At 41.8% G+C, this 15476-nt stretch overlaps 1 protein-coding gene and 1 pseudogene across 6 annotated transcripts in view; both read left to right on the top strand.

The window, feature by feature from the left end:
• Positions 1-10312, top strand: part of LOC116081012 — a 14716-nt pseudogene extending 4404 nt beyond the window's left edge.
• The window catches only part of Stxbp6 (syntaxin binding protein 6), a 233934-nt gene that overhangs the window by 33398 nt on the left and 185060 nt on the right, over positions 1-15476 (top strand). The gene's annotated exons all lie outside the window — the stretch shown is intronic.

Here is a 15476-nt window from a genome sequence, read left to right as displayed (position 1 = left end):
TTACTTCTATCTTTACATCTTACTTACTCCTATTCTTACATACATCTTACTTCTATGTCTACATACTTTCTCCTATCTATACATGCTTACTAACTATTATCCCAGCCCCCAGCCCTCGTGGGTTAAATACTTTCCCTGGTCCCAATCAGCATCGGCTACATGGCAAAACATAATAGGCTGCAGGAAAATCATGCCAGCTTGCAGCACAAACTAGAGGCACACAGCTTTTCCAACTAAGGGTTGTTTATCTCAATGCTCTCTGCTCTGGCTGGAGACCAGGTGTTCAATATATATATAGGGTGGCAGCCGCGGCTCCCCACAGTGGTGGTGTAGTACTTAGCACTCAAGGTGTCTGTTATAGAATATAGTGTCTTGATGTTTTAGTAAAGCCTTGCTGCCCCCCGGGCAGTTCATAAGACCTGCTCTCATTAAAGCTCTTTTTACTCTGTCTTAAGAGTCTTAAATGTCCACCCTTGGTTTGCTTTTATTCTTCTCTGTCCCTGTACATCTTTTTGTTCCCTCCATGTCTCATTATCTCCTCCCTTTAAAGGAATCAATCAAAGAAAGCACAGACCCACAAACATAAGAAAAATGGAATCCCAAAGAGGTCTAGATGATGTTGGATCTTTCTTTTCTCAGATTTTCTTGCATTTGTAGTTTATGGGATTCACTGTTGTATTTTTAGTAGAGCCATACTACTTGTATGGGTTGAGCTTGTTAGGGTTGTGAGAAACTATACTTTTCTTTTTTTTTTCCCCACACAGTAAGGCACGATTCACTTCTTTAAACAACTCAGGGCTTAATATATCCACTAAAGAGATTTTTAAAATTATGGTTAATTTGGTTCCATTTGTATTTGTTTCTGTAGGGGTATGTGTACACAAGTTCAGGTGCTTGCATAGGCTGGAGATGTTGGATCTCTCTTGAGTTAGAGTCAGGCTGTTGTTGTGAGCTGACTGATATAAGTGCTGAGTACCAAACTCAGGTCCCCTGTGTGATCAGTATGTGTTCCTAACCACTGTGTCATCCATCTCTCCCACTCCAAAGGGCTAGTAATCTCGACAGCACCCTGTCCTCTTGCCCTGAGGTATTCAACAGTCCTGGGACCTGGAATCTGGGGCTTTAGCTCTTTGAGGATCGCTTCAGTTTTCTCTAAGGAGAATAAGTTGTTGATGAAAATTGCACCTCCCTGCCTTCGCCTTCTGCTGTTCTGTTTTACTAATGCAATAGTTTTCCCTTTCTCCCCAAATGGCTCAGTTAACAGCTTTGTCCTTAGGGTTTTCCTGAAGAAAAATGCTTCATCATGCCCGGTCATAATTCTTCTTGGAGCTCTTTATTCTTCTGTGTTTTCATGGACATCTTCACTAAGCATTTTATTACCTGAAAAATTGAGAGGTAAGAGGTAAGGCTACCTAGACTTGCTTCTTGGTCTTAATATAACAGGGGGTGGTGAGGTCAATACAATGGAGCTTTCTCAAGATCTCTTAGAAAGTCTTAGTTAAGATTAAGATTGGCATAGTGTCTGACACCTGTAATTCTAGCACTTGGAAGGCAGAGGCAGGCAGACCTCTGTGAGTTCAAAGCCACTTTGGACCTACATAGTGAGTTCCATCTAGGACAGCTAGAGCAACAGAGTGAGACAACAAAAGACTGAGGAGAAAAATCAATCTGTCTTGAGAAAACAAAAGACTGATGAGCATAATGCCTCATCATAGAGTATGGTCTTAATTTATGGTATCCATTCTTATGTTTGGCTCATCAGAAATAGTGTGCAATGGAAATTTAGGACATTATCCTTAAAGCTAGAATCATCTCTGTTATGTCTCATGAATAGACACTGGGGCTGAGAGAGATTTATGACTATACCCCAAACCAAGCCAATCCATTTACATTGGCAGATTATTACCAGTACTCAACTCTCCATAATCTGGAATGAGGCATTTTCTACCTCATCACAGTGCAGACGTCATTGTTACTCTAGGACTGTGGAAAGATGGAGGGAAAGAGCCAGAAGGTGAGTGTGTCAGGAGAGATGTAGCCTTGGTTGGTGACGCCAATAAACAGCCTCAAATCTGTGTTCTGGTAACCTAATATTTTGTCACACTACTCTCCGGTGGTTGCCTTCTATGTCTGGCACTTCTTAGCAAACTTTGTGTCAGTACCTTGGAGAGTTTGAAGTTCTCCCAAGGCTTGGAGAGCATCTTTTCTGTCACTCTCTTCAAGATGCACATAGATCAAAGTACTTTTCAGATAAGTTGATGGAAACATTGAGTAGATTGGTTAAAGCAAAGCAGAAAAAACTCCTGTCACAGTCCTCAGATGGTGTCTGCTAGTATTCTTAGCTTATTGATTAGTTGGAAGAGCTAGTGGTAGGCTTGCAGCAGATTCAGTTGAAGTGAAGACTCTTCCTGTGAACATTCATTCCCACAGAGATTGGTCGAAAATGTGCTTTCTGGATATGCTGAGTTGGAGGCAGTATATAATTGTATTGTTGTTATGGAAAAGTCTACTGCAACTCTTTACCCAGGGAGATCTATAGTGGTGTATGACCACAAACATCCAGACAGAGAAAAATGTCAGGGTGGATGCAGGAGCAGAAAGAAAATGTGTTGAATTTGAAAAACTGGGTAGCTAGCTTGGAATCAGTCCTTGATGGGTTTGATTCATATTGGAGAGCTCAGTCCCCTGCTACCAGTCTGCCCTATGCAACGACCTGCTAAGATCCATGGCCTGGGAAACACAGCCAGTCCATTGAGTAGTTGCTATTCTGGAAGCTGCTTCTGTTCTCAGAGTCAGAAGTTACTTCCTTGGATGCGCTTGCTGTTCTTTGGTGTCTCAGGAGATCTCTAACAGGGAAGTACATCACAGGAAGAACTTTTAGCCAGTGACCATGCCTTGCTGCTTCACATAGAAGCTCTAATCTTTGAATAGAATGCTTTCCTGACAACCCAGCCTTCCATCCCCACGATCATCCACTTCTTCTTATAAAAATAAAGACAATGGGCCAAGGGCCTCTCCTCCTATTGATGACCAACTTGGCCATCCTCTACTATACATATGCTGCTGGAGGCATGAGTCCCACCATGTGTACTCTTTGGTTGGTGGTTTAGTCCCTGGGAGCTCTGAGGGTACTAGTTAGTTCATATTGTTGTTCCTCCTAAGGGGCTGCAAACCCTTTAGCTCCTTGGGTCCTCTCTCTAGCTCCTTCATTGCCAGGGCAATGAAGCAAGAGGCGGTAGGGTGGTGAGCAGGGGAAGGGGGGAGGGAACAGGGGTTTGTTTTAGTTTTTGTTTATTTTATTTTGTTTTGTTTTTCTTTCTTTTTGGAGGGGAACCTGGGAAAGGAGATATTGTAAATAAGGAAAACAGCTAATAAAAAAAAAGAGAAAGAAATAAAAGGAAAAAGCCTTAAAAAAGAAAGACAATGATTTTACAGTGAAGAAAATGAAGTGTTGAGAACATTGTAACATTTTACTCCTTAAGTGGAAAAGAGAGAAAGGAAACAAGAGGGGATTCAAAGCATAGAAGTGGACTTCACTGATGATGCTCGGCCAGGCAGTTTCAAATCCCATTACTACAATAACCACATTATACCTCTGTATCTTTTATGTGTGGGCGAGGAACCCATGAAGGCCTTCAGTTTCCCAAGGTCATGTACATTTAATAAGTGGCAAATCAGCAATGTCAGCCTTGACAGTCTGGCCTGAAGCTCACACTGCAGCAAAATCAAACTGCCATATACTGAGTCATTTTGACTATGCTCTTCATTGTGGGCAGTCTCTGCTGTGTATCTCAGTCACAGGAAGAATGGCACTTTCAGATTTTCTTCTTTTTCTCGTTTGTTCATTTAGTTGTAGAATTTGAAAAAAGAAAGAAAGGAAGGAAGGAAGAAAAGGAAAGAAAAGGAAGGAAGGAAGGAAAGGAAGAAAGAAAAAGCACTGTTTGGTTTAAATCAATCTTAATTAGAACCATATGGGAAACATAATAGTTGTCCATGCTAAATTTATAGCATTTTTTTATGATTATTATTAATGAAGAGTGTAGTATGCTCCTAAGTGGAATAATCAGGGCATGCATATTATTCAAAGCTATTAAATAGGTCTTTATGAACGGTTACCTAGAAGGAACATTTCCTCTCAAAAATAGTAAGCCCATTTGTCCAAGTGTGGCGCATCGTCCTGAGGAATATATAGTGTTTTCAGGTGTTCACTCTTGGCAAGAAACAAAAGTTCTCTTTCCTTCTGGAGCTGGTGGGAGCAGCAGCCTGGGGGAGGGCAAGTGGAGGAAGCCTTCCATAGATGCAGGTGTGCAGGGCCCTGAAGCTTCCCCTTCATCGTTGGCATCATCCGCCCCCTCAGCCTCCTGTCTGACACTGGGGGTCCAGAAGAACCCGAGAAAGTCCCGGAGTCTTTACCTCTAGTTTGGTTGTTAAACAGTATGAGATAATGGCTATCATCTACTTCCACCAAACAAAACAAAGCTTTTTTTAAAAGTCTTTTTTATAATTCAGTTTTCAAGCGTTATCACGATAATTTGTTTTGTTTTTGTCCTTTTCTGTTTGTTCTTTTGTTCTTCTTTGAACAGAGTAGCCTGTAGTCTAGGCTATTTTCATACTTAAAGTCCCCCTGCCTGAGCAGTGTGTGACCACACTTGCCTTATATTTTTTTCTCCCTCAGGGAATTTGAAGTTAGAAGTTTTTGAAGTGCTTTTTTTTTTTTTTTCTCCTCATAAAATAGGGTCGCCATTATCTCAAAGTTTATGATAAATTACAGTTGGGAAGCTTTAACTGCTGCTTACTTTGCTCCACATGGACCTTTTAGATGGTCCACTGAATAAAATGAGACATTCCTTTTCTTAAACAGTATGCATACTCAAAGGAGGAGAACAAATCCCGGAGGAGGGGCATATGCAGAACCTTCCTGGGATGATAAAAAACAGTTCCCAATAATCACTTTTCCTAATCAGTGCAGGAAATCAAAACTATAGTAGTAACTCATTTGTGTTTTTGTCTTAAGATTTCAGCCCTCTGAGGGAAAGCCTGCATCGGCCATTGGATATGGAGTAATGGATTTCCCACTTCTGAACCCAGGATCCAACTGGCTGTTCAACTGTGGAGCTTATAACTACTTTATTTTTAAGTTTTGCAGTTAATTGAACAAAACCCTGTAAGAAAACATCCTGAGATTCTAAAAGCTCCCCTCCCTTCACCCTCCAAATAGTGATTTAAGCTTTAGCCTCTCATATCCCCAGCACTCCATGTCTCTAAAATGTGAATACTAAAATAATCTAGGTTTTGCAGTTCCTGGAGCCTGGGGAATCTCCGTCTTGCTCTGCTCCGCTGAATTCAGTAGCCTGTTGTTTCACTACCCTTCGAATTAACAGTAGCTCATTTTGGCTAGTGGACATTAGTTTCTGTTTTCCAGGGTCATGGGGCAGTTTCCATCTGGCAGAGACACGGTACTTCCAGAACAGCTGGTGGGGCTCTGTGAGGCAGTTCATGTCCAGGAGAGGCGCAGTCTCATGCAATGTCCTTAGTACTTTTCCACCTCAGCTAAACAGAAAACGTATACATGCACATAGCTACTCAGATTCAGACTAAATTTGTTGAACACACCATAACCACTCGGAGAACATGTTGTATGCAATGATTGGTGTCTTTGTTGAGTCATAACTTTAGCTGAGGAATGCCAGGAATTTGTGGCACTGGTGTCACCAAGTAGAGTGGCCCACCTTTCTACAGTTTTGGTATCCTGCTGAGAAAGTTCTGTAAGGAAGGGAATTTTGTGTGTGTGGTTTTTGTTGTTGTTGTTGTTGTTGTTTTTTATTTTTTATTTTTTTGTCCCCATGAAGTGCAGGCCATACTAAAGGTAGTTAAACCTTTTATTTAAAAAGAAAAAAAAGTGGCAGGCAGTGGTGGTGTAGCCATGCCTTTAATCCTTAACACAGCACATTGTAGACACAGGCAGGTCTCTCTGAGTTTGAGGCTATGGAGTGAGTGCCAGGACAGACAAGGCTACACAGAGAGAGACTCTTTCTCCATAGACCCCTCCCACCCACCCCCCCCCCGAAAGGTTATAAATATATGTGAAGCTTTTGTTTTGTTTTGTTTTGTTTTGTTTTTAGGATTAAGTATGTAGTAGTCCTAAGCAATTTGAATTAAGATTTAGAACTTGCTTTTCTCTTGAGAAAAGAGAATATAATTGGGATTAATTTTAATGATAAGTTTCCTGGAGTTTTATGGAAACATTGAAGGCCAGTGTTTGTTTGTTTTGGTTTTTTTGGGGGGTGTTTTTTAATTTTTGTTTTGTTTTTGTTGTTGTCCTTGCCTGTTAGAGACGGCTCAGAATAATTCAGAAGTCTGTTTTTAAGTGGCAGAATCCATCATAAAGTGAGCCGTAATTAACAACTTTCCTTCTCGCCTTGGTTGAGATTCCTTAAGGTGTGGAATCTGCTTTGGTAGCGATTCCCACTGGATTGAGGCATATGTGTCCAAGTGTGTTTCTGAAACATGAAAGGGCTGCTTCTCAGTCACGTGTCTTTAGGAACTCGAAGTTATCAAACAGCTGGCATGGGTTCTTCCATGGAACTGGTAGCAGGTGAGAAAATGTAAATGAAAAAAAAAATAAAGAAAATGTTGTAAGAATTACTTGCAGTGACAGTTGTAAGAGTCTCCAAACACGCTGAAGATGATCCGTTTGTACATCTGACTTGATTTGGAGACAGAGTTGAGCTTTGTCGTCCATGCTGGCCTCAAATGCATAGGGACCCTGTTGCCCTGCTTCACAGGATTGGAAGGACTGTGGGACAGCTTGCCCAGCAGCTGGTACTCTCTCAGATGGTGAGTAGCACTTGTCTCTAGAGAGCAGCACTCTTTCTACAAACAGAGACTGGGAAGGGGAGGCATTCTGGAGTTAGTTCCACCTGTACATCATCACTCTTCCTCAGAGTTTAGCGGAATGTCCTGCAGAGCATGACCATGTACGTCTTGGTGGCATTATAACTTGGTTCTAAACATACATTTTTGTAAGATCTCATTTGAAATGAAGAGACTATGTTTGGGATCCATACCAGGAACCAGTGGAGGCAAACCTGTACCTCTTTGGAGAGGATTAGTCAGTATTGTGGTAGAGTGTCTCTCAGTGTACAATGGGCTGTGGGGTATTTACTGTGTAGTCCAAGTTATCCTCAAATTCCACCCAATTCTTCTGCCTCAGTCTCCTTAGAACTAGAATTACAGATGTGTACCTCCTCACATGGATTTAGAGTGTGTTCTTTTGTTTTAATTTATTTTTTTAATTTTAAATACTTTATTTAGTATTCCTACAGGCAAATAATGTATTTTGAAAAATAAAAATCAAAAACCTGTCATTTCAGATTCTGAGAGCTCAGGAGTATGGTGATCAGGCCATTCCTGTAAGATTTCATTCAACAACATAAACAAATGAGATTTAGAGAGAAAGTCCCTCTGAAATTAAACAAAACCTGAAGCAACATGTTTAAATTTTAGAATAGTAGCATTGCAGTGATAAGGATTCTCTACTTTAACCAGCTGGAATGGTGCACGCCTTTGATCCCAGCACTTGGGAGGCAGAGGCAGGAGAATCTCTGTGAGTTCCAGAGTTCCAGGCTAGACTAGTCTACAGAGTGAGTTCCAAGACAGCCAGAGCTACACAGAGAAACCCTGTCTAGAAAAAAAAAAAGAATTTTTATTTCAAAATTTCATTTGCTGACTTGTCTTATCTTCGTGTCTTGTATATACTTGTTAAGCTGTGTGCTACTTCTGAAGTCAGTCACCACAAATTAAATCAGTCACCACAAATTACCTAGAAATGAAGCTAGCTATCACCTGGGCTAGTTTTTAAATTTTCCTACTGAGTCCATTAACTCCTGATAGACCATCTGTGGGTTTAGTACATAAGATGCACAGGCTGGCTGGTGGACTATGTTGGGATCTTTTGCTGGGGAAGTTAACAAAGGAGACTTGAGACAAACCTTTTGATCAGAGAGTATTTGATGAGAGCCTTGAAAACAGAAAAGTAAGAAGGAAGATGTTAAAATATCATTTTTTTTTTGGCAATGAAATGCCACTTTATGAATTAGCAGATACAATTTACTATTCTAAGGACTAGTGGAAGTTTAAAGTGTTCTGCATATGTGAAAACCTTATGTGACATGTACATGGTGTTTCGTGTAATGTATTTTAAAGCTGTAGTCTTTAATTACTATTTTGGGAGAATTATTTAACCATATTTGAGAGACAACAAAGGAGTAAGTAAATAGGATCTTTGTTGGCAAAAGACACTCCTCTTCACATGCCAACAATCTAACAAAGAGATAGCTCTACAAACAACAGCTTGTTGAATAATAACATCTCATGATTCTGGAACACTCCAGAGTGATTTATCTTATCAAGTTCATGGTCAGTTTTGGACAGCTGAACTTTTTACAGAGACTACATTTTTTTTTTTTTATTCTTTAAATAAATTCTGGTTACTTCCCATGTGTGGGGTTCGGTCTAATGTCTGAAACATCTGTTTATATGGGACTTAGATTTGTTTCTAATGTGAAATAATTTTCCATCTTTCTATGGCTTCACATGGTGGGTGCTGGAACTGGCTCAGGAAAGTCTACAGAGGCCCTGGGGAGGACTCCTGGGGAGGATTGCTGGAGATGATACCTCGGGAGAGCTTGCTGAAGTGAGCCACACCTCCTGTGTTTGTTGGGTCTTGTTTGGTGAAAAGCTACCAAAGAAATGTATCCTGTCCTGAGATTCTGTCCATTCTTGATTTATGTGAGGTACAAAAAGCGGTTTTGCTCTTCTGAGATGTTCAAGGGAGTGAAAGATGCTGGGATGTTGTGAGGGTGTCACTTCACTTTGGTGTCTTCAGATGCTGAGGAAATGAACCCAAATAATCTTGCCAGTTTTATTCATGCCTTCCACTTTTATTGAGTTAGTTGTAATGCACCCTGCACTGTTTTCAGTATTGTATGCTTGAGGTGGGAGGGGATAGACCTTCAGTCTTGCACTGATTACGGTTTCAAGTTAGACCGACAGGCATGAGGTAACGGAGCCCTTTCTTCACATGCTGTGGCTACTTACGTTCTTAGAGTGACTGCTGCTGTTGTCAATAGCACAGCCAGCATTTACTCCACACCTACAATTATAAAAGTTGTCTACACAGTGACTCATGTAGCTAAGTGTTTGTCTTCAAGACCGATAGCTTTCTCACAGACACATGGAAAGGACTTACTAATAATAAAATAATCAGCCACGTGTGAAAAACTGAGACTCATGGAGCCAGGGATGCCGCAGGTTGCCTGAGTTGCACGACCAGAACGAAGTAATGAAGCCAGGTTTCAGTCATACACACCTACTCCCCGTGGGGGCGGCTTTGGTGACAGAGATGGTAGAGGAGGAGGACAAGGAGGCTTTGGCAGTGGAGGTCAAGGTCCAGGTGGAGGGGGTGGGTGGCTTCAGGGGACAAGGAGGTGGAGGTGGCTGAAGTGGAGGCTTCCAATCTGGGGCAACCGGGGCCGAGGTGGTGGCCTGGGAGGCAAGAGAGGAAACCAGTCAGGGAAGAATGCGATGGTGCAACTGCATCTGCATGAAGGTGCTTTTATCTGTGGTGGAAAGGAGGATGCCCTTGTCACAAAAAATCTGGTCCCTGGAGAATCTGTGTATAGAGAGAAGAGAGTCTCTATTTCAGAAGGGGATGACGAAACTGAGTACCAAGCCTGGAACTCCTTCTGCTCCAAGCTGGCAGCAGCAATCCTGAGCGGTGCAGACCAGATCCACATCAAGCCGGGGGCTGGGGAGAGCGGGGAGAGGTGCTCTACCTTGGGGCAGCCTCAGGCACCACCATCTCCCACATCTCTGATATTGTTGGCCTAGACGGTCTGGTCTATGCAGTTGAGGTCTCCCACCGCTTTGGCTGTGACCTCATCAACTTGGCCAAGGAGAGGACCAACATTATTCCTGTACTTGAAGATGCTCGGTACCCACACAAATACCCCATGCTTACTGCAATGGTGGATGTCAACTTTGCCGATGTGGCCCAGCCAGGACCAAACCCGGATTGTGACCCCTGGATGCTCACACCTTCTGGTGGAATGGAGGACACTTTGTGATTTCCACTAAGGCCCACTGCATTGACTCCACAGACTCAGCAGAAGCTGTGTTTGCATCTGAAGTGAAGAAGATGCAGCAAGAGAACATGAAGCCCCCGGAGCAGTTGACGCTAGAGCCTTAGGAACAAGACCACACTGTGGTTGTACCAACGGGAAGAACTGAAACTCAGTGCTGTCCAGATTGAAGAAATGTGTGTTGCTACTGTTGCATGTGTGTGGCTTTTGATTTTTTTTGGGGGGGTGGGGAGCAGGGGAATTGTTTTGTTTTTCTATTAAAAAACTCATCTGTCAAATAAAATAAAATAACCAAGTGGCAGTATTTATTCAGCACATGGTTAATAAATGATAGTAGATACAAAAAGCATTATGAAAAAGAGCAAAGTAAACCTTATGTCAAAGGAACATGTAGGCTACTGTATTCATAGAACAGACCATTCAGCACCAGTTGTTTAACATATGAGAGGAAGTAAGAGCCAATGACCTGTGTTGTTGGTTCCTCATTTAGCAAAGGATGAGTTTATGTTGGGTATGTTTGGAGGTCTATATGAATAGCTGATTAATCTAGGAGTGTTTAGCCAGTTGCCTGGGTGTCTGCATTTTAATTGTGGTATTTTTGCCCTTTGTTCAATACGTAAAATACCTCTACAGAGGAATATTCTTTTTGACTCTGAGGAAAACTACTTTCTACTGCTGAGGTGCCAAGCTTAAGATGTGAGGGATTTAAGCTAAGATGAAACGTGCTGAGCCTAAGATTCTATAGATCTTGGGCAGAAACAGAATCATGTAAAGCCTCAAGGCAAAACTTAGCACTTTGCTGTCCTTTATAAGAGAACTGTTATGGCTTACTAACACTTGATCAGGGACATGAGTATGGTGCGCACATGGACCTGATAGCGACCGCAAGGATGCTCATGCTGCAAGCAGAGTTTCTTGCATAGCTCTTTTGTCTGGCTTCTAATTCCAGGTTTTTCTATTTCCTTTAGAAGCAGAGTATCAACTGTGTTTGTATCAAAGTCTCAGGCATTTATTATACAGTTGTGATCCAATTTTTCTATGTAGAAATATAGCAAGGCACACATGAGCACAGGCACACATGCATGCACATGCACAGCAAGGAGAAGCTTCTAAGTGGAAGGAAAAGCTGTGAAGTACAATGACAGAGGCTGTGAGCTTCTCACTAAAATCCATGTTTTCCTGAAGCCACAGGACATTTTTCAATCATATTTCAAATGATTGAATGATTCAAATGATTCCCTACTCGGTTTCCCTTCTCATCCCATCCCCCTCCCCTTTACTTCTATGAGGGTGCTCCTCCACCCACTCACCCACTCCTTTCTCACTGCTCAAGCATCTCCCTATGCTGGGGCTTCAAGCCTTGGCAGGATCAAGAGTCTCCCTTCTCATTGTTGCCAGATAAGGTCATCCTCTGCTACATATGTAGCTGGAGCCATGGGTCCCTCCATGTATACTGTTTGGTTGGTGGTTTAGTCCCTGGAAGTTCTGAATGGACCTACTGGTTGATATTGTTGTTCTTATGGGGTTTTGGTCCCATTCAATTCCTTTAGTCCTTCCCCTAGCTCTTCCATTGGGTCCCCGGGCTCACTCTGATAGTTGGCTGTATCTGGATCTATACGAGCCTTTTATGGCTGTGCCCTGAGAGGTTCTGCCAGCATCCCACCCATGTTTTAAGAGCGATAAGTAGACATTTGGGTTTATTTTGGCAGTGATTTCTTTTCCCCAATACTGTAATGATGGAATGTCAGTGAGAGAAGCAAAAACTGCATTTCAGTAACCAAGCCTCATGCCAGATTACTAAAGGTAGTTGTTTCAGTGTGAATGAGTCAATGCCTTGCAAGAGGGAGGTGATTGTAGACTCAGGCTGTGCAAGCATATGAATGACACTCAACACTGACCGTCTCTCTCTTTCTTGTTGTGAATACCCCCTCACCCACAGGCCCAGGGTAGATCCCAAGGAACAGAATCTGATGCTTGATTATCCCTCCTTTCACTTAGTTGTTGTACTGTTAACCTTGTACTGGGTACTACCTGGGGGCCTAGAAATGACAGCAATGTGGGTTCTACTCTTAAAGTGCTAACTACAATATGAGCAAGTGAGACCCTTAGCTTGGGGTAATACTCAATTCAAATTACTTAAACAGTAAATGACTTATTAGGGGCTAAGTGATACTTTAACTTCAGGTGGTTACTTCTTGAGTCCTAATCTAATTAGGTTTGTTCCCTACTGACTTTCTTTCTTTCTTTCTTTCTTTTTCTTTTTTTTTTCTTTTTTTTTTTTTTTTTTTTTTTTTTTTTTTTGAGACAGGGTTTCTCTGTGTAGCCCTGACTATCCTGGAGCTCACTCTGTAGACCAGGCTGGCCTCAAACTCAGAAATCCACCTGCCTCTGCCTCCCAAATGCTGGGATTAAAGGTGTGCACCTCCACTGCCCAGCTCCCTACTGACTTTCAATGTCCAACCACAAAGTTCAGTAAATAACTCCATTCAGCATTACCTTTCCTTTCTCCTGTGGTCATGTTGCAGGTGTGGCAATCTCTGGAGCCAGGTGATTAAGAGTCCATTTCTCCTTGGATTCCATTGAGCAGGGCCTAAGAAAACTTAGTTGTGACTTTGCTGAGTATATGAGGAGTAAGACGAGAGGGAAGAGGGCACTAGCATATCTGGTCTGAGGAAGTCCTAGCCAATTGTGGTGGCAGTGGACATTTATCTCCTTTGATTTGACACATCACTAGATTGCCAGTGATAACTCAGAGATCAGCTGCTTTCTTCTCATTTAGCTCACTATCAATTTGCATTTATGCCCCTACTGATATATTATTAAGTTGATTCCCCTGAGATCCTGAGATGGCACATTAATTCTTTATGGGCAGGTGCCAGACCTCAGCCATCTTTGTGTTGTTTCTCTACTCCCTCCCAGTGCTGTGTTTTATGTGTGGCCCAGGAAGCATTTGCTACATCAGCCGTTTACTTACTTCTCTTATACTGGTGGAGCTTTTTGCACCAGTTTCATGCTTGGTGAATTGTTCTTTCCAGGTTGAAAATTGTGTCCTTAGACATGTGTAATGTTTTTGTCTTGTCATTCGCTTTTATGACACTGACTTGGCCTTGGTCACTAAAAGGACTCACGAAAAGTGATGTTGAAGAAAGGAAAGTGATGGCATTGTGGTAAATATCTTCTCTTTTTATAGATTTATTTTATGCTATGGGTCTGAGTATATGTCTATATACCACATGTGACTCTGGTACCCACTGAGGTCAAAAACATGCATCAGGTCTCCTAGAACTGCAGTTCTAGGTAGTTATGAGCCACCATCTTGGGTGCTGGGAACTGATCCTGGGTCTCCTGAAAGAGCACTAATTGCTCTTAACCATTGATCCCTGTCTCCATTTCCTGATAGATGTGTCTCAATCTGGTCCAAAACATGATGCTAGATGCATGTCTTCAATGACTCTTGACTGCAGTGTTTTGCTTATCTTGGCAGAGAATCATCTCATGCTACATGTACTATGTTATCTGTCATCCAATTTAGTAAAAGGAAACAAATGGATGTTTTCCTGCCTGGTAGTAAGGTCTGTATCTTAGATCCAGTGTCTTAAGTGTACTGGTGGTTCTTGAGGTGGTTCTGTGAAAAAGAAGCCATGCACATCCATAATTAGGACTCTTTCCCTAATAAAATTACAGCTGAAATCCTTCCCTTGGGGGCTTGTTAAGCTTCTTCTGAAAGGCACATTTTAATTGTGATAATAGAACCGAGTGCTCACTTAATAGGACTTAAGACAGTAAGGGGAGGCGAGTGTGTGTCTTCCAGGAAGCACTGCCCCTTTCCTTTATAATCAACAGTCAGTCTCCCCAGCACTCCTGTTCCTCTGGGCAACAGTGGAGCTATCATCCACATGCTTAGCAGCCGACCTTCCTTTCCCCTCCAGATGAGAGGTGACATTGAAGAAACTGGCCAGGCCTTTTCATGTGATCCTGTTCTTGTTTCTTTTGCAAGTTTAAGGATCTTTCCCCAGACAACAGTGTAGTGATTATGTTCATATCTCCAATTCTTCCAACTTGACATTTAGAAATCTGCAAGATGAGTATTTCAGTGCTGACTTAACTTCGATCAGCTTTGTGAAGACAGGGTATGGTCATTTCTTTGACAGAACTTATAAAGCCAGGACTCAGTGGCATGGCATTCTCTAAAGTAAGTTAACATCAGAATCCCTATGGTCACCTGTGGAGGAATTAAACACTCCCTGTATCTCACTGCATTAGTGATGGGATAGCAGGCTGCTTCACCTACTTTCAGGAAACAGTTTGAAAGAATAACCTCTTGCAGTATCAGCATGCTGGGTTAAAAGAAAAGTGAACCTTAAGTATACATAGATTATTAGTGCTATCTTTTAACCATAACATATGGTGTGAATTCATCTTTCATAATAGCTTGAATTATATCACAGATGGCCACTTGAGAAGCTAGCCTAGTATCTGACCATGTCACCTGAAGCCACCTGATCTTGTCTTGTCTTGGAAGCTAAGCAAAGCCAGGCATTGTTAATACTTGGATGGGAGAGGCTGGTCTACTGATGGCATAAGTACATTTTAGGTTACAGGCCTAGTAGAAGATACATATTTGGACAGTTGAATCATGTATAAGTTTAAGAATATACTTCATAGTAGAAGATAATTTCACTCTTCATTGTAGAAGATTGCCTATATTGTAGAAGGTAGTGTCACTCTTTGTCTTCATTGAAATTATGAGGAAAAAATAATAAGCATAGATAAATTCAGGAGTATGTTTTATTATAAAAGTTAGTGCTACCTCTGTCTTAATTACGAAGAAAATAACTTGTCACACTAGTAGTATACTTAGCTTACTTCCTGTTAACATATATCACATTCGAGGAAAAAAATATAAGGTATGCCAAAATGTAAGAAAAACGGTCACAGGAAGGACAAATAATAACATCAAACCAGATTGTGTCCTGATGAAGATGTTGGGATTATCAAATAAAGAATTTAAAAGACTGATCTATTAAGGGCTCTAATGCACACAGTAGGTAACAGGCAGGGACAAATGGATAGTACGCAAGGAGATGAAATTGGAAGAAAAGTCGGAAAGAAATTACTAGAAATAAAAAAATGTGGTAACATAAATAAGGAATCCTTGAACATGGAGGGGAAAACCCTGGCCCTCTGAATGAATGAACATGCCCTGGTCATTCTGTCCCCCAACCCTATCCTGAAGGCACCCAGGGCCTTGGGAAGAGTCCTCGTGTAAGTGTAAACCCAGGTATGGGTGCAAGGATCTAGACCCGTTCAGTTCACAGTTTATGCTTTGGACGA

This window comes from Mastomys coucha, unplaced genomic scaffold, assembly GCF_008632895.1.
Source record: "Mastomys coucha isolate ucsf_1 unplaced genomic scaffold, UCSF_Mcou_1 pScaffold6, whole genome shotgun sequence".
NCBI lineage: Eukaryota > Metazoa > Chordata > Mammalia > Rodentia > Muridae > Mastomys > Mastomys coucha.
The sequence above is the reverse complement of the archived record's forward strand: the minus strand, read 5'-3'. Positions and strand labels throughout refer to the sequence as shown.